Source organism: Aythya fuligula, chromosome 7 (genome assembly GCF_009819795.1).
Source record: "Aythya fuligula isolate bAytFul2 chromosome 7, bAytFul2.pri, whole genome shotgun sequence".
Lineage (NCBI taxonomy): Eukaryota > Metazoa > Chordata > Aves > Anseriformes > Anatidae > Aythya > Aythya fuligula.
The window spans coordinates 353453-373407 of record NC_045565.1 but is presented as its reverse complement, the minus strand read 5'-3'; the positions used below and the strand labels follow the sequence as shown (position 1 = coordinate 373407).

The 19955-nt window shown below is 36.0% G+C and overlaps 1 protein-coding gene across 3 annotated transcripts in view; it reads right to left on the bottom strand.

The window, feature by feature from the left end:
• Nucleotides 1-19955, bottom strand: part of GRID1 (glutamate ionotropic receptor delta type subunit 1) — a 533398-nt gene that overhangs the window by 212263 nt on the left and 301180 nt on the right. The window lies entirely within an intron of this gene.

Here is a 19955-nt window from a genome sequence, read left to right as displayed (position 1 = left end):
AACTTTTTCATCAAGAAAAAAACAAAATAGTGCCATTACCAAGAGGACAGAAAACTGGCTGCATTTACTGAAAACTCTTAAAGGTTTTTGTAAAACTACATGGTTGCATATAAGATCAAAATACACTTAAGAAAATGTAATCAGGGAGACATGGGCTGAAGAGTCCCCAGATTGGATACTGCACAGAAAATAAAATAAAAATTAAAGAAAAAAGCAATATCCCTAGGAAAACAAACAAACAAAGAAAGAAAAAAAAAAAAAAAAAAAAAAAAACAAAACAAGCAAAACAAAACAAAAACAAAATAATTAAAAAAAAAAAAAAAAAACAAGGGAATCTGGAACCACCACAGATCTGTAACAACAGACAACATTACTTTTCAGCCATTGGACTTAATATATGATTGCAACATCTACTCCCTTCTTCCACCTGACCTCCTGCAGTCCTAGATTTTGGCAAAAGAATGAAGACAGACTGTATCTTTTCAACTTGATATGCGAGATGTCATTCACTGAGGATGTCTGGAAATGTGGCTTATTTGCCATTACACTGCTTTTACCAAGCATGTTTTAACCAAAACACAAACATGCAGTCTTTCTTAGAAATTGGATTAAAAATCATATATATTACTGTATAACTTTCTAGCAATGGTAATAAGCTGCCTAAGAGCACAGTAAAGTATATATATGTATAAAGATGGTAGTTACATCTCTGACAACTAATTTATGAGTCCATCTGTAATTTATAAGTTCAAAACATATCATTATAGTCTATGCCTTTAAATTCATACTACATACCTATACTCATACTATTTAACTGAAGTGAAGTTAATATATGTTATGTTTGGGATATCAAGATACACACATATATAAAAAGATAAATTCAGTGCTATATCCACATCTATATAGAACTTGCCTATGTATTTGAAGAAACTCATTTACATCCTTAGCAATATAGCTAATGAATTAGATATCTATTGGTGGTATTTCTAATAGCTTAGATCATACTTCACTTGGTAATCTTAAATACAATTTACTATTTGCTGGCAGAACTAGCAGCTATGTCAAAGCCATCTCACTAAATTCCATTTAAAATTCATTATTTGTTCATAGATATTTAAATTAAATACAAACAGGATTCTTGCAAGGCAAGCCAAGACTCCCCCACAAAAACAAATACAAGTCCCTGTATGCTCTTCTGCAAACTTATATTTCCTGTTCATCTTAAATATGCCTCCTAGTGCTTTAGAATAAGAATGAATAAAGAGCAGACAATAGTGCAAGCAGCATTCAAATAAACAGGACAAGCAGAGGCTAGGAAAATTCATTGATTATGTTGAAACCGCTCCCCCAACACACACACACTCCATGACACAGCATTAATGCATGTCACCAAACATTCCTTTATTTGTGCTCCTGCTAATGTTAACTACATAAGAAAGGTATCACTCAACTGTCTGTCTCAACATTTTAGGACTTTTACCAAGTGTTAGGGTCTCAATGATGAAATTTGTCCTTGTTTAGGCAGTTAGCCTCTCATTTTATTCTGTTGGCCTTCTGAACAGTCCTGAGATATAATATGGGTATTAGCCCTCATGAATTTTCACACTGTTACTTGATCCCAAAAGGCATTTCCCCCGATTCCAACAAAATTCCATGAGCATGCAGCCTTTCTCAATGCTCCTCAGACTGCTTTCAACTTCAAGAGCCATCCAACACCCTTAGCAGAATCACAGTCTGAATTATCTTCATTCTACACTTTCTGTTTTGATAGCCTCCCAAGAGGATTTTGATTTTCTTTGATGAACAATTTTTTTTTTTTTTCAACCATTTTTGGTTGTTCCCAAATGCTTAGGAATTGTATCAAGACAGTAAAGGGAGAAACAGCTCCTTTCTTGCTTTCAGAAGAAAAGCTGCACTTGTTTTAAAGGAAAATGAAATAAATTCAGAATCAAAAGGCTCTTTATAAGTGTGTCTAAGAGTTGCCTTTGCCTAGATTTTCTTCTAAATTAAGAAGGAAAAGATGAAGACAGATCTTACATCCAAGTCTATGGAAGTCTTATGTTATCAAGTAACAGTGATGTACTCAGAAAACAGTGATGGAGAGCACTTCAAAAGCCCAATACCAACCAGGTGGAAAAGCAACAAATTCTACTTTCCATAGATACTTTGATAAATTTACTGCCATTATAAGGCTTGCTTAGCTTACCCGGGGTACTTAACTCCAAGAGCCTGGTGACATGCTATAGCTTGGAAATCTCTCATGTTGTGTATTTCAAAGAGGTATGCCAGGTGGTGTTTTATTCTTTTCTAAATCATTTTTATTATTATTATTATTGAATAAGTGCCTGTATTCATTCAGCATTTATAAGATCACACTTTTAAAAGGGTTATCTATAAAATTAAAAACTCACTTTCGCTGGGACTAGGGAAAGGGATTACATACACTACATTATGAAACTGGGAGACAGTATTGTGTCTTTGGGACAGGCACCTGTGGGCTTCTGTATGCTTGCGAAGAATTCAAACAGGAAGATCTGTAATCTAAGTGCTAACATACGAAGAGTTCAACAGAGCTTGGGCACCCCTAAAGACTTAAAACTCCTGTGGAGAAAATGGGTGACAATTCAGGAGGAAAAAAAAAAAAAAAAGCAACTGTCCCTTGTCTGGCCACGTTCAGGTCACTATTTTCATTCAAGAGAATGAAATATTACTAATTTAAAATAATGATTTGTTTTAAAACGTATGTATATACATGTCATTACTGAGATAGAACAGACAAAAAGCACTAGAGCAAGGCTCTCAGAATGCTGTTAGAAACAGTCCACCCTACCACCAAAATTTACTCTTCAAAGGCATTTCTGCCAGTGTCAATGTCTGACACTTGCACCTGACCCTTGATTGTCAATAGCATGTTGCACCCAAGGATCAGGTAGGGTAGCAAGTTATTTGAAGCTTCAAGTGAAAGCAAGACTTCCTACCTTTGTAAGAGCTTCTTGAATGATGGCAAAGACTATTACATCACACAGGAAAAAGTATACTCAATGGTAATCTGGCTGACCCACACTGACATTTAAAAGCAAATTAATCTGAAAGCCATGATCACTCAGTATAAAGCAATCAAAAGGATTGTCTATATAGTAATATATGACAACATTTCATTGTATATTGAACAATTACAATATGTGGGGAAAAAACGAACATTTCTCATTCTAAAAATCAATAAAGCTACCTTACAACAAAAGAGTAAGATATCATTATTTAAATTTGTTAATTCCAATAAATGCATTCATTTGGACTTATGCCATTATGACATGACTCAGAAATCAGACAAAGAATAACTGAAGCTTTTCCAGATTTTCATAGAAAATCTGCAAATAGTTTTGCCTGTTTGACAATTACTGTGAAATAGTAATAGTCTGTGTTACTCTGTTGCATATTCACAATAAATGGCTTTTGAGACTGATTAGTGAAAACAAAGTGGAACCACTTTATTTTTCTCATGAACTATTCATTGCTTACAGTCAAGAAAGCATAAGAGATTATACTTTACCTAATCTATAAACTCAGTGTATTTGAAAATCAAATCTTAATTCCAGACTGAAGCACCACCCTTTCTAGAACCTTTCCCTCCACCAGGGAGGAAAAGAAATCATGTATTTCTCCTCTGGAATTATAAAAGCTCAGAACAGCACAAGTGACCGAGCTCTTTCACGAACTCAACTGAAACCAAGTTTCTCACCAAAAATATTGGTAGCACTGAAACAGAGGAGTTTCACAGAGGTACTATTAGCAGGGAGCACCATGAGGAAAAGCAAGGTCAGGCTCAAATAAGGGGACTGGCACCAAATCTTTGGCTACCTTTGCTGCCAGAATTCTAGATGAATAGATTATTTTAACTTTTCCAGAAGTCATCCTGCCAATAAAAAGCAGCAGGAAATGCACAAAACCAACCGTTTTGATACAGTTCTCTTGTACACAAGAGGACATCATGTACTCTTGTCAAAAGCAACAAAGAGCTGGAGGGAGTTTGCATGGGGTTTTCTTCAATAACATTTTGACATCCTTAGAAGATTCGGCTGATGAACAGAAATGTCACAGCTAGAATGAGGGCAAAACAAACGCTGCACTCCACTACTCCATTCTTTCTTTCTTGTCTCAGATACAGATGATGCTAGCTTGCCCAGCTTTTTAAAAGACAAGACCTATTCCTTTTTCCTCATTCTTGTGCAAGACCAAGGCAAAGCAGGACAAGTTTCAGGGAAAACAGACACAACAAGCAGGTAGCTTCAGGAAAATGACACTGCTTCAGAATCATTAACTGTTCTGAAGTGAATATGATATATGAAAATTGGTCATTCTTGATAGCCAAAGAATGTGTTGATGAACAAAAGTTTATCAAAACTTTCTCAAATACTCATTATATAGATAGTTCAAATCCAAATCCAAGACATTGACGTGACAATCTTCCACCAAATATCTGTGTTGGCCCATTGTCTAAACTATCTCTATTCATCCACTTAGCTTGTTCTGCTCTGATTACTTTGCTGTCTGATGTCTTATGAGACACATATAAAATCTACCTGGATTTTATCCTCAAAACAATAATAGCAAAGAGTTATCTCTGAAATATCCATATAATTGTATCTATTACAAACAGAGCCCACAACTCCTTAGCCCTGATCTAGAATATAACCATCCATTTTAAGGCTGCTTAGATTAACAAGTACATAATGAGCAAAAGCAGTGGTATACAAGCTATGGTTTCCCCATAATACATTGTCTTCATTTTTATTTAAGCACAGCTGGAGCATTGCTGCATTCTTATTCTAAGCTTCATTTAGTTGCTTTATCAACTTCAGTACCAAAGTACTTTTGTAACTTTTTTATTATTATTATTTTTAAAGTTATTACAAGCACCCACTGCTAGTTTTCCTGATCTTTCCACAAGCAAGTGACAGTGATAAACAATGAAATCCAGGGCCCTTGGAAAGCTGCTGCATCTTGGCTGGAACACTTTGCTGAAGTAATGACGCGATTCCAATAAACAAACAGGCAGATTCATTTGCAAATCAATATCAATGAACTGAGTGGGAAACTGGGGGGAGTCATTATGCTCTAGAGCATCCCACTAGCCTCTTGATTTATCTGTTCACCCACGGCCACTGACAATGTTCATAACTCCAGTGATTCGGTAAAACAGATGGGACATAAGTGTTCGCTTCTAATTACAGCAGTCAACATAGGAGCTTCAGTAGCTTGGGGAGAATTTTTTTTTTTTTTTTTTTTTTGGGGGGGAGGGTATACATTTTTGGTTAAAGTGAAAAGAATTTATTTCAGCTTTATACATAAGCAAAGCACTTTGATATGGCAATTCTTTAACTGGGTTATTACCTCCCTGAAAAGATTTATAGGTATTCTTAATTCTAATTTTAGGCTAGCAATTGCAACACTGTGAAGGGTATCTCATTAAGTGCTTGTGTCACTCATTATAATATCATCACTATTATTTGCTGTTAAGATCTCTTAAACTCAGTCTATTTATTGAGTGAAGTTAGAAGTGAGTTAATACAAATTTATCACAAAGAGAAATGTTTGAAAGGAGAGTAAAATAAAGAGAACAAGGGAAAGACACAAATCCTCTGGCTAGAAAAGCTGGATTTCATTTTTCAAAGTAGTGAAAACCAACACAGAGACAAAGATTACGTACAACTTGTTGTAGGAACATTAATGTGACCATTATGTCCTAAGGCAGCCACTATCAGCAATGCAGGCTGTCCAATAAACTTGGTGATGGCTTTTCTACTTTAAAGAATATAGAGCTTGTGACTCACTTTCACCTACTTATTAACTAGTATATACAAGTAGCCAACTGGGGCTTTCTTGTGCTGATGCCAGGAGGGTGAACAACAACATCAGTTAACAATAGTTTCATGCTAAGATATTAAGAGCAACATTTAAGAAAACAAAGGAAACCCTGTGGTATATGCAGCGTTGCATACTGCTTTAAACAACCAAATATTTGCTAATCAGATTCAGACAAGTGATTATATACATTTGATTTTTATAATGGTTTACAATTGCTTGATACTGTACTTCTGCCAGGTGGCATTTAATTTCTGTTCTTGAAAGCTTCTGACAAAAGTTTACAAACAGATGGAAATTACAAATTGTGCTTCTTTATCATACAGCTGACCTACAGTCCTCTTGTCCCCAGCCCTGCTGTGGGCAATGAACTGCTGGCTTTCTCTCAGTGGAGTTCTTCTGTTCAAGGAAGTTTTAGCAATGTTGATCACTTGCATAGGTTTGATCTTGAAAGTGGCAATGGATATAGGAGTCCTGTCAAGCTCGTACTCTCAAATACATCAGAAAGTGATCCTGAACATAAGATGGAGCACTGCAAGATCTGCTTTTAAAATAAGCGATGGGGAAATTGCCACATGTGCAGTCTCTCTATCCTGCCTGTAGAGAGGAGCGTGATGGGGAAGACCCTGCTGCCAATATCTCTTGCTTGGACTTCCCTGACAGCCCAGGTCCACAGCAGCAGCCTGCTCAGCACTGGCTAACGTGTACTCTATAGGCATTAAGGCATTTCATGCCTTCAAGAGTACTGTGGACTTGAGTGAGGCCAAACAAAAATTCTCTAAAAGTAAAAAGGTTCTACCTTTTCCCAACCAACACTGACCAGGAGTTAAACTTGCTCATTTTTCTGTTCAAGTTAGTTATTCAAATGACTATTCCAAATATTATTTAGGTTCTTCCACTCTCCAGAAGTGTGGATCTGAGCTCTGAATGTTTAGGTCCCTATTAAACAGCCTCAAAATGTCAAAACTGACTCTTCAGCCTCAGTTTATTCACAAATGTGTTGAGGTTTCGACACTTCCACTCAGAGGTTTCATTCAGGTTTGTTTTCCATTTCTATTGGGTTTGCAGCATTCCACAAATGTTATTTAGAAATCACAAATAACAGCTTCCACACAAATTACCATTAAACTGTGGAGGGCTTGGGGTCCAGCTCCTGGCTGACTTTCTTTTTGACTTGCACTGAAGCACTCCTCGCACGTTCCCCAAGAGGCCTCAGTACTTTGAGCAACTGCCAGCACCACAGTGACTTTTCCCTCCTCACTCATATTCAGACTTTGACCTTTTTTCATTGTGTCTTTACCATTCACAGAAAATTTGGTGGCAATGAGCCCGAGTGAAGCAGGCTTTCTATATTCTATACTGTCTCTGATCAGCACTGCAAGTTCCCTGTGTGAAAAAATAACTAACACCTACGGTCTTTTAAAGACACCATTCTCCACCTATTTACACCTGGAGACTTACAGTATTTGAAAAAATCAGTAGAGCACACCAGAAGTGCATGTGGTCTCAACAAGCTGAAACAGAACTACTCTGAGGAGTTTGCACTCTGGGTTTCATTTGTGTTCCAGTATCTTTATTTTCATTTCCCGGTTGCACTGAACACTCACATCTACTCTCTGCTTTTCCATATTTCCACACACTTAAATACCTCCTTAAGTGACTTGTAGTATGGTTTCTATGTAGGTTGTATACAAGCACCTACATTTCAGTCATACATGTTTGCTCTTATGTATGCTTGGTATTATCATTATTAGTAATTATCAACTGATTATTTTAGTGTAAACATGTATATAATTTTAAAAAATACTTGGGTAAAAAGTTGAATGATCTTCAGATAGACATTTCTTTTTAAAAATCTGTTGGTAGTACTATTTTAAAGGCTTTTAATCCCTATCCACAGAGAGTAATACCCCAGACAGACATTTAAAAAACTATTATAAACATGCTTAAATGCAAGACAGAAAAAGTTGAAGATGGAAGCAAACTAAATGTATGAGTTTCCAAATCAGGAACCTAAACAGGAGTTACTTGGTTCTCTGATGGCTTGGGCTGTCTGAACCCTTCTGAAGAATTCTATACAAATTCTTTTATTTAATTCTTTAGGGAAACACCAAAAAATATGAAGCTCCATCCTATGCAAATTACATTACACACAATAATTCCCAAAGGAAAGGTGCTGATGTGCAGGATCCTATGTACCCTTACACGTAACAGCCACTCAGGGCTGACTTGTGCTCACAGCAGTACAAGAAGCACTTTGGGGTCTTCATAGAGGAAGCAAGCAATGAGAATCCCATCCATACATTTCCAAAGATTTAAGAGGGCTTGGCATCAAGCCTCTTAGGTCAACTCTATCACAATTTTCTCTCTAATGTTTTTTTCAGCACTCACGCATGCCACACACTTTCTGATTTGGACACTTCGGATGCATATTTGGCCTGGATACTGTAACCATGTTATTTACACAGAGACACTTCCAGCATTAGGGTGCCTCTTTATGCAAACTATCAGGTCTGACTTGAACTGCACAGGTTTATTAGCTATTCATAACTGCATCCTTGCTCAAGTGCTGTATTTGCTAGATTGTTCCAACTTTAAATCAAGATGCATTCAGAACTGACATTGATTTTTAAAATATCTTGAATGCTAATACAGTTTAGAAAATGAACACTAGAAGGTAGGGATATTTATTTATTTATTTGCTGTCTTTAGTTATTGCTGTTGTTTTTTTAATGTGGCAATACACATCTCAAAAGATTTTCTATAATAATTTTACTGGAAAACATGTCGGGGAATTTCTTGTATTTTCAAATCAAGATACTCGCATTAATCACATGTAGTCATTGTCATACTTCAAGGTGGTTTTTTTTTGTTTGTTTGTTTGTTTTCTGTTTTCATATTAATTGCATATCAATACCAATCACTCAAGGTGCTTTCCTAAAGACTGTCCTTGGAATCCAATCACTATTTGCACACACATTAATAAAAGTGCAAAGCTTTTAAATCTGATTGCTTCAAGTTGAATGGATGGGTCAGTGCCAAACAAATTCATCTCATTCACTGAGCATGGTCTATAGCAAACTATAACTCCATTACAGTGAAAGGACTTGATATAATAAATAAAATACAAATTTTAAAAGTTACCTGAGCAGCTCTTAAAATGCTCTGAAGGAGTTTATGTGCAAGCTGCATTATTTATCTGAAACTAAAGCCAACCTGCTATTTGAAGAGAGCCATAATATTTCACACGGTGTGTATGGGTTAAAGGCTGCTTGTCTGACACAAGAATCACTAGAGTGACAGGACTATCAGTTCTATCAAATGAAACAACTAGAGGTCAATGGTAGCAAAGACATACCTGGCAGTATCAAATGAAAGGATGACCTTTTGGGCAAGTTCTTGGTTTGATATTTAGAAGTTCAATCCCCATTTCAACTGAACTCAGTAAATTGCCTTCTTTATCTGTACCCCATGCCCCAGATGGAAAAAGAAGGGGACTAACTTTACCTCCATGTTTGATGTGCTTTGGGATGATCAAGTAACTGCCTCAACAGAAAGAGATCAACCTTCTAAAGTGATCTTTGAAAAAAACTAAAATGTTTCAATAAAACCCTAAAATGCAATGAACAAAAACAATGACAAAAAAGCCGCATGCCAAAAGTAAACCCATGTGCACAAATATGATTTTATTTCCTTCAATGAAAATTTCAGCATGAAGATTTTTTCAGTAAAAAGTACTAAAAACTAAAACTCTTGGAAACTGCCCTTACGACACAGAGTTTATACTGCCCCACAGAAGACACTGTCAGAGACAATCTGGAAAATGCTTTCCTTTCCCAATAAGACTAGAATGAAGGAATTCTGTACACTGCTGTTCTGTTCACTGTGGAAAGAAAAGGGAGAAAAATCTCTACTACCTACTGTTATTTAGCTTTCCAGTGGTTGGAGGACAGCACACAAAGTAAACATCATTTCCAATAAGAACTGTAGGGACAAACAGGGCCACCCCCTAATTTGTGACTCTGGAGAGCACACACTGTCCATCCAAAAAGATGATGCAAGACTCAGCCTACACCAAACTGCTGCCACCGCCAGCCTGTCTCCTTGCTCCACACATGCAATGCCTTCCAGCCCCAAGTACGTCTGAGGACATCTTCCACACAGCTCTGATAGGCATCAGAGGATATACCCTCATATATACACCTTCACAGTAAATTCTTACTGTATTTCTCTTCCCTGAGGCCAGAATGCATTTCAGACATCCTCCTTCACAGCCTTCCCCCATCCTCCCTTCTCCATTTCATTTGCAGCCTGTTTAACGCACAGTTCACTGCCTTGAATCCCTCTCCTCTAGTCTCAGTCTAGAACCTCTTCTTTCTGGTTTCTGCCTTCTGCACTTAACTGAAACTGTTCCTGCTGGCATAATTCATTCACTTTTCTTAGCCCAACTCTAAAATTGTTATTATTCGACTTGCCAGCTGTTTTTAATGCTGGTGATCACCTTTCTTCTTGATAAATCTCATTTTCCTAGCACTTCTCCCCTGTATTTCCTTCCACACCACTTCTTCAGCACAGCCTCTCCAGGGGACACTTTGTGACATTCAGCAAGCTCCCGAAGAAGGTCCCTTATCCGTCCACTCTGTAAACTCCTCTCTTTAAATTAACTCCATCTAGCAAGCAAAAAAGTAAAAAAATCCACTGCCTTCCACATGCTGATGAATCTTGATCTACTACCATGACACATCTTCCATGTTTTGCTCAGTCTAAATTGTTAGCCTGGTTTCTGGATACCGTCATAAGCTTTTTGGGGATAATGAGATTTCTCAATCCACTCCCTTCAGGGAGAAGTCCTTTTTCTCAGTCAAAATAGATGAGCAGAGAATAAGACCTGCCAATTTAGACTACAGTCCAAGTGTCATCTTTGACTCTCGCTTTTTCAAAGCCTCTCATCCAGGATAAGCTCAAAATCTCACAGTTTCTTTAGACATAACCTTTCTAATAAACAATTCTTTTTACCCTTCTGTAATGCTAAAACTCCTTTCCCAGCTCTGATGACATTATATATTGATTACTACAAAGTTCATCTTTCTGACCTTAAGAACTGCAAGTTCCTCTCATATCTTACAGAAACTTCTGCTGCAAAGAGGATCTCTAACCCCTTTCTTTGATCATTTCACTCATCCCTTCACATTGCTTCAAGAGCTCCCCTATTATTTGTTACATCAAAGATATGCTATCTATCTTATCTTCCAACACCATATACATTTTATTCAATTTTTCAGGTTACTTCTATTTCATCATCAAGATTTTGGCCTTGGTGTCAACCTTCTTCTCCTGCCACTATTTTTAAAAAATTTCCACAAATATTTTAAAACTCCATGCGTCTTTTCAAAATACTGATTGCTAGGGTCCTGGCATACAGACACTATTTTTGTCATTGAACAACTTCCATAATAATTCCTTCCCTGATGTCTCTGTCTGTCACCTCTTGTATGCTACAAATTCTCTGGGAACACATGCTCATAGTGAAATAATATCCTAGTTCATAATTAGACACAAATAATATAAGCATAGCAGTTATTAATAACACTAGTGGTACTAACAGCAGCAGTAGAAAAATAATTATTCATGGGACTATATTCCCATTAAAAATCTTAAATCTTTGCTAATTTTTAAGGTATTTGCCATCCTCCAAGGTACAAAGATAAAGGAAGGACATGGCACATCATGCTTTATGCTGATGATATACTGTTCTATTCATTTGACACAGAACACTCTTGGCGAGGAAAAGACAATCTTATTGCACTGCTACCACACTGTCTCAAGTTATAAGCTTAATTTAATCAGCTCTAACTGTTTTTCCATGACACACAAGGATATCCTGGATATTTCTTCTCTTAGAAGAACATTTCTCCCTTACAAGCCTCTGTTTTGGATTTTTTAGGAGATTGGACACTGTGAACTGTGAACAAGCAGGCATAACAATTTGTGTTGCCTCCTACACACCAGGAAGTGCTGCATTAGTGAAGGCTAACCCTTGCACCTATGCTACATGCTGTCTGCCCAACATGGCAAGAACTTTAAGAGAAACAGACCCTCAGTCCTAGACCTTGCTTGGGATGCACATTCTCAAACCAACGTAAATCTTGCCTGAGCTTCTATCTCACACACAAACAGTGCTATACAATTAGTGCAAGCAATTAGTGAAGGCTTAAATCATTTTTCAAATTAGTTTGAACCTAAAAGTCAGTCTTGGGTAAATATCATTTTATTTCACCTACTAAAAGTGATTAAAATCTGCTTCTGAAAAAGATGCAAAGCAGGTGCAAATTACTGTTAGCAATTATTACTCATCCTTTCTCAGGATAAATGGCCTTCCTCTATAACCTCTGAAACAAGTAGCGAAATGAGTCAGTGATTTTCTTAATCAAGAACACCAGGTCTAGAAGTGCATCTTAAGGGAGAGATGACTGAGTGAGTGAAGATCTGTGCTCCAAGTCAGTCCTTGTGCTTAGAGATGTTTGTAGGTGTGTCCATGGGAAAAGTCAACCTGTAACTATGGTGCATATGCACTGGCATTGAAAGTCAAAAAAGGGGTTATATTATAATTGCAGTATGTGTTTTTTAATCTTCAAAGTCAAGCTACACTAACACTATAAGCTGAACAATTCACCGAATGTACAGGAAAAGCTAAAACTGGAAAACTGCAAATAGCTTGTATCCATTACAGTCTTCTGATTTTAACACAGAAAACACATTTTTCGTGTAGCTGTACTGCTTTTGCTTATAATAGACAAACATTGGTATAGTGACAAAATGCAAATGCAGGAACATATTTTAAAATTAATCATCCATAATTAATTAGCAATCTCTGCTTTCTGGTAAATGATACCTAAATTGCAGAAAATTATCTTTGCTATGAATGATAAAGTCATCTACAGATTTACACTATTTTAGAGAACCTTTTTGCATATATTTATGTATTATTATAACCACAGGTATGTCAGAGTATTGAATTTAACTTTCCACTACATTAAAAATACATACACACAAACATAACCTAGTGTGTATATATATAAACACACACACAAAATCTATCTTTAAATTACCCTGTGTTCCAGGAGTCAGCTGGACAACCTGAAGTAAAAAATTTGATAAAGACAACCTTTGGATACAAAGGAGTTGGGGGGAGGGATAGTTTTTAGTAGCTTTATTTTTTTAGTTCTCACTAGAGGATTGTCCTGGGTCAGATCTTGCAAAAAGCAAGATGGCTTTTTAAACTGGATGCCATTAAAACAGTTCTAAAGAAGGTGAATTTCGTGTGGCCCAACATGGCATTTGTGTTTCCAAGTCATTAACAGCTTCTCTTCTTTCAAAAGAAAACTGTAAGTACAGTTCCTCCAGACAGCTAGAAACACCCAGTCATTAGGTTAAATTTGTGCAAAGAGCTGCTTCTGGAACTGTCTATATTAACACAAGGAAGAAGAAATTCATTAACCCAGAATCAGGGCTTAGCTACCAACAGCTCCTTCTCCCTGGACATCAACAACAATCTCCACATTCACCAGCTGTAGGGACATGTCAGCTTTTCCACAGCCCTCCCATATGAACAGGCTACCTTGCACCATGCTGGTCAGCTCCCATATTTAAGGGTGACATTCAGGAGAGATAAAAATATAATGGATGAAATTCAACAAAGAGAACAAAATTCTCTTGAACGAAAGTGTATGCCTCACACTATTATCTCACTACAGTAATCTAAGATGATTAGCTTTGGTATACCTAAACTGCATTTCCATCATTTCCAAGAAAAAAAAAAAGTTTTTAAAATGTCCACTCCATCCCATAATCATATGATCCGTTCTTTTACAAATTCCTGAGTTTATCCTCTTCTTCCACTCTCACGACCATGATTTCTATTCAATCGTCTTCCCTTCCACTAGCCAGCCTACCATTTACCGTGTTCTACATCAACAACCTTTCCACTACAGCAATGCTTACTACACCATTACCTGAAGTCTCTGCCTTGCTCCCTCTGCTTTGTGACAAGACTATTCCAGTTGGACTTCTTAACTTTTTCTCCCAAGGCAAGCTTGAGTTAAACTTATTTATTCATATCATATCTATTTTTATTTCCATATGGGATAAGTCACTATTGAATACATTTTCCTTGCATTTCTTTCCAGAATGAGGTTTCAGGTAAAACAATAGGTTTATATACAATGCCAGAGACATCTCAGCATTAGTATTATGGAAAAGGAAGGCTCAGGCCTTCACGAAGTTATGCTCCTCAGGTCCAAAACACCTTCTTGGAGTACACTGGAATGTAACAATGCTGGCCCTCCCAGGAGAGCAAAAACACCCAGTTCCTGTATATACATATTTAATGACATAAAATAAAATAAAATAAAATAAAATAAAATAAAATAAAATAAAATAAAATAAAATAAAATAAAATAATAAAAAAAAGCAATCCCCTAAGTATAAATGCCCAGTTATCAGAATAAAAACATGAGCTGAAATCTAGTTTCTTCAGACCAGACATATTACACTGAGGGATTTAGTAAAACTGCTGGGAAAGCAGTTTTTAGACTCATAAGAACTTCCTGTAACTCTTTCCAATGTACTTGATTTCCATAATTTTTTCTCCTCCAATGTTCCCCATACCTCACAAAACTGTTGTCTTTTATTGTTAGAGATGTACAAAATGGGATGCAAGCCTCATGTTTCTCACAAATGGAACAATAAGGTTCAAGATCTGATTCAACATTACTATTTGGGTCAAACAAAAAGAATTTCTGAAAGTATAACCAATAAGCATTCCTATACTACTAAAAGGAATGTCATTTACATGAAGCTGTGTAAGCAGTTTAAAAAGTCATTTATTCACCAAAGTCTGACTTTTTTTTCCTCTACACTGTGCCCACATATCTATAATGTAAGCAAATGATTGCTCCAAACACATTCTCACAGCAATCCCATACCTTGGATTACTAACTGCAATAAAATGTGGAGGTGTATTTTTTTGTTGTTGTCTTTGTTGTTGCTATTTGGCCAAATAGAAAGAAATCTGCTTCTAAGCCAATTTATTCCAAAATGGGAGGATTTGTTTTCAGTCAGGTTTTACCAGTTTAATGAGGTTTGTTTGGTTTTTAATTATAATTATTATTCTTTTTAAGCAGAAAACGTCTTACTGTATTGCAGATATCAACAATAGCAGACAATTTTAGTTCTGAGGAGGAAACAGAAAATCAGAAGATTTAGGAAAAATCAGGCGGGTGCAATTTACCTCAAAATATTGAGCAAATTGTTTCTGCAGTTCTGTTACCAGCACTCACAAATCACTACTAGCTCTTTAAGCAAAGAAATTACCTTCTAAAAACAGAAGAGGCATAATATTTTTCCCTGAAGTTATTCACCAATATTTCAAGATGTTTATATACTGTATACAAAACAGAGATACAGACTAATACATTGAACATTTGCAACATAAATAAAAAAAGAGATGTATGCCAATATGAAATACCAAGTGCCAGAAAATCAGTATTAAATTTTTTTTTTTTTCCTGTTAAATTCTGAAAAATAAAGGTCTTTGTTTCTTATGAAAAAAGATTTCTTACATTTACTTGTGGGTACAGTGTTCAAGATGCCATAAATAATTCCTACAGCTCTGGTGAAGTAAGAGCAAGTCACCGACTGCAGAAGGGAAAGAGAACTCTGGAACATTGGTCACAGACGAGTGCCAACTGGGAGCACTCCAGGAGCAAGGTGCTCAGCAGCTTCAATGACCAGAGAAGAAGGAAGGCCACAAATCATTGTGAAATGATCCCAAAAGCCTAGAGAAAAAAACAATTTCTCTCTCTCTCTCTCTTTCTTTTCTTTTTTTTTTTTTTTTTTCCCTCTTTAAACCAGTCAGGCATCTGACAAGTACCAGTGTAAAAAGAGAAATACAGCAATCCTTGCTTTCCAGTGAGGATGGAAAGGACTACATAAGGGCAGAGAGAAATTATAATTATTTAACAAAATTCATATTGCTCTGGAAGTTGATATCTTCAGCTGCTGTTGGAATTGCAGTGATTAAAGTAATCCTGCCTCAACAATACATAGTTTTAGCATTAATTTTTAATGCAATTAATCTGCTCTCCATTTTTTATATATTTTTTTTTCCTTGTTTACAGTACTAGGCATACGAGATATGAAGTTTTCCTTTCAGCTGGCATGCTGCACTGATATGCATATATACTAGCCACCTTATTGCAGTAAGCTTACTAGTTTACAGGCAAGACAGACTTGGAAGTAATAATATTCTCAAAGACACATCCAAACAGAAATATTTTGCACTTCAGTGAAGCTGCCAAAAAAACAAGTCATGCTGAGTTAAAGGTTTTGTAAAACCAAGAATTACTTCTCTTTTCAAATCAATAACCACATGCATCTGTGTTACAGCTTCCAATTTATTGGTTTACAAAAGTAAAAGTGATAATACTGGAAAGCAGGATGATTGCAATCTATAAAGCAACTGATATCACCTACAGTTTTAAGGAAAAATCTCATTAAAAGTCACATCCCAAACAAACCACATGAGTTCTGTGAAGAAGAAAAAAAAAAAAAAGAATAAAAGCTTCATCAACTGTTACTACAAATATGCAATAGGAAATTTAAGAAACACTAATATACAGCATCTCTTCCATATCTTTCTCCTCTTCAAGCATGCTTTATACAAAACATACAAAGTCAGAATTTATTCACACAACAACTGTTTCCTGATAAGTCTTCAGAAAGAACCCTGGGTCATCTAGCACATCCTTCAAACTAGTTCAGGAATGATGGCTATGCTGAGTTACCCAAGTGTTTTATTTAGAGCACTCTTGAACACCTTGAAGGACAATGCCTCAGTGACCTCTCTTGCCAAGCAGTCACATTGTCTAATTGACCTCTCTGGGGGAAAAATGTCCTTGTTTAGCTTCAGGTCAAAATTTCCTGCTAGACTACCCATCATTACCTCGAATAACTCCTCCTCCTACTCTCCTGTTTATTCTCAAGTATGTCAGTAATATTCCCTTAGGCAGGCTGTTTAGTGCATTCCTGAGACCTGTCTTCACAGGTCACGCTCTCCTACCTTATCATTCTCAGCACTACTCCTGGAACTGTTTTCATGTCACCGTGAAATACAGAGCGCTTAATGACGTAAACAATCCATAAAAATTTCCCTCTACTTGCAATCCACCCAAAATTATTCATTGGCAAGTGGAAGAGGCAGGTAAAATCCGGCTGCCTCTACAGGCAGGTAATAAAAAAGGGAAGCCTTCTGAGTCTCCAATCCTGGTGTCTGAGTCAAAGAGTAACTGGAAGTAATATATCCCCATTCTATTTCTCAGTTACTGATTTTTCATCTTTCCTTTCCATATGTTGACTTACAGTGAGGTCACATACTCTGGCCTTAATAAAATAAAATAAAATAAAACTAAAATAAAAAACAATCACTTTTGCTGTTACATACTTGTTACAAGTGAGACTGGGCTTGCATATAAAATAAACAATGGCACTATGCCAAGAATATCAGGGATTTTTGCAGGTGTTGAAGAGAGCAATTTTCTCCAAATGATTAAGGAGGGACACACTCTCTATAGATTATGTTTGCTTTAATCCCAAAGTGACCTTTTAATGCAAAACCAGGGATAGCTAACATTTTATAAATGTATTTACCTTCCACTTTCCTAATAAAGGCCAATTTTATGTTTATACCTATACCATTGAAATTATTAGTTTTTCTCTCTTACAGTTAAAGCAATTCTACAGCACAATAATAAACCTTGAAAACTTCTGGAAAAGTCAGTAATCTAAGCTGCAGTGAGCCTGACACATCACAGAACCTAGCATTGAGAATACACAAAGTAAAAATGATGCCTAAACAAACAAACAAACAAAAAACAGAATCAAAAAACACCTAAAGTTGAATTCTTTTAGGCTTTATAAAGTTTTTCATATATTAGATTTCAGAGTCCCCTAACTGTGGGCATCCCAAAGTCAAATAGGATCTCTTGCCCCCTCAAGAGATGAGGACTGAAATTTGGATCCATATTTCTAGAGGGAAAAATGTATCACTTCCACTATCAAAAAGGCAAATTAAATCTCATGCCAGCTTCAAATGGCTAATGGCTATGACTTATGGTTAGAAAAAAATGTTATAACCATTTACATCAGGGTTCGTAATCCAGATACTAAGAAGGTCTTTTATTCTTCTGCATTATAAAGGAGGGTCTGTGTACAACATACAACACTTTTTTTTTTTTTTTTTTTTTAAATCAATATATATTATTAGCCAACGGACTTTAATTAGAATCATTTGAAGTTTTTCAAAGATTATCAGCACTGCATGCACAAGCTTTTGAAGATCTCCAAACCGAGCAATGTCACAGCCTCTGTGATGAACCTATTCTAGTGCTCTGTGACCCATACAGTAAAGAGGAGCTTATGGAATCAAAACTTCTTATGGAAGTAAAATTTGAAATCCAATTTATTTTTCTAAATTCTTATTTTATTTTGAGTTAAAACGGGAAAAAGCAAAGTATACCCAAAATTTAAAAATGAAGACTTTGTTTTTTCTGAAGTTGCTATTTACCTCTTTTAGAGATTTATTTTTCCCAAAAACATGGAAAAAAGTGTCAAAAACAATGAAATAAAAACAACTTCCAAGCTGCATTATTGATAGTGAACGAGTTTTAGTCATTATTTGACCTACAGTATGAAATATTTACTAACTGTAGAAATACATAAATCTAAAGGAATTTTCCTTCTACTGCTGCATCTTGTGAATGATGTACTCGTGTAAATTATATAAAAATATGTATTTCACTTAAGCAGAAATTTGTTACTGCAGACCACGTGAAACCACACTGTAGATCATCAGCTACACTTACTGCCTATGATATTGAGGAATCATAGTTAACATTAACCCTTCAAGAAATGTTCACCCAGTCTCCATTAGTGAAGAATTCTTTCCTATGTCGCACGTCACATGTCTCAAGCCTTTTGAAAGCTCCTTTGAAAGATTTAAATTTTCCTTTATAAAGCTTTTCTGAATCAATCAAGATTCAATATAGGAAGATTGCCAAATAAATTACTTTTCATTTCTGCCCACAGTTAAACTCCTGCAGGGATCTGGAAATATATCAAGATCATTAGCCTTAATGCCTATAATACACACTTCACTTTAAGGTGAAGTGAGTACTAAAACAGTTTAATACATTAGCCCCTACACCCTGGAGACCTGGAGGTCTTGACCAGGCTTGCGCGTAATTCTTGCTAACATTTCTGGGAGTCTTGGACACTGAAAAGCAACAGACTTTCTAGCCTGTGTGGGTCATAATAAAACACACCTGACAGTTTCTGATCAATACCTGATTTGGAAACCTTGTTAGTACTCACTGGAAAACTAATTCATGCATTTTTGCTTGAGGTCCTCTATGAAGAAAATAACAATACTGACTGAGCTGCATAAACTGACTATGCTTCTTAGGCAAGTACTCCCTCATTCCTTGTTCATGCACAAACAGGAGTGAAGTATGTCCCTATGCTTAGTCCTGCCCAAACTAAATCTTTGCCTCATTTATCCATGATAAAATTAACATTATTAATTTTTTAAAGATCACCATTGAACATAAATGTGGAGGATTTATTTATGCTGATAGAAAAAAATATCTTAATCAGATTAACCTTTTTTTATTATTATTATTTTGATATATATATTTAATTTAGCAAGATCTGGTGCAGCTGAACTGATAATTGGAAAGAGGTCTCATGCATATTTTGATTTCTTGTTTCAGCCTTATCCCTGGTTAGTTAAACAAACAAGACAACAATAAAAAAAAAAAAAAAAAAAAAAAAAAAAAAAAAACTATGTCAATGCCAAGTTATTAGCTAATGAATATACGTGAGGTTATACAGGGGATACAACACATTCTCAACTCTGACATATAAAGCACTGTAAAATAATTCATTGTTTAATATTTTAAAAGCTGGATAAAACAAATTAATGCCAAAAATTAGCCCTTAGCACAACTTTAATTACAAGTTTGCCCAACAGTCACATC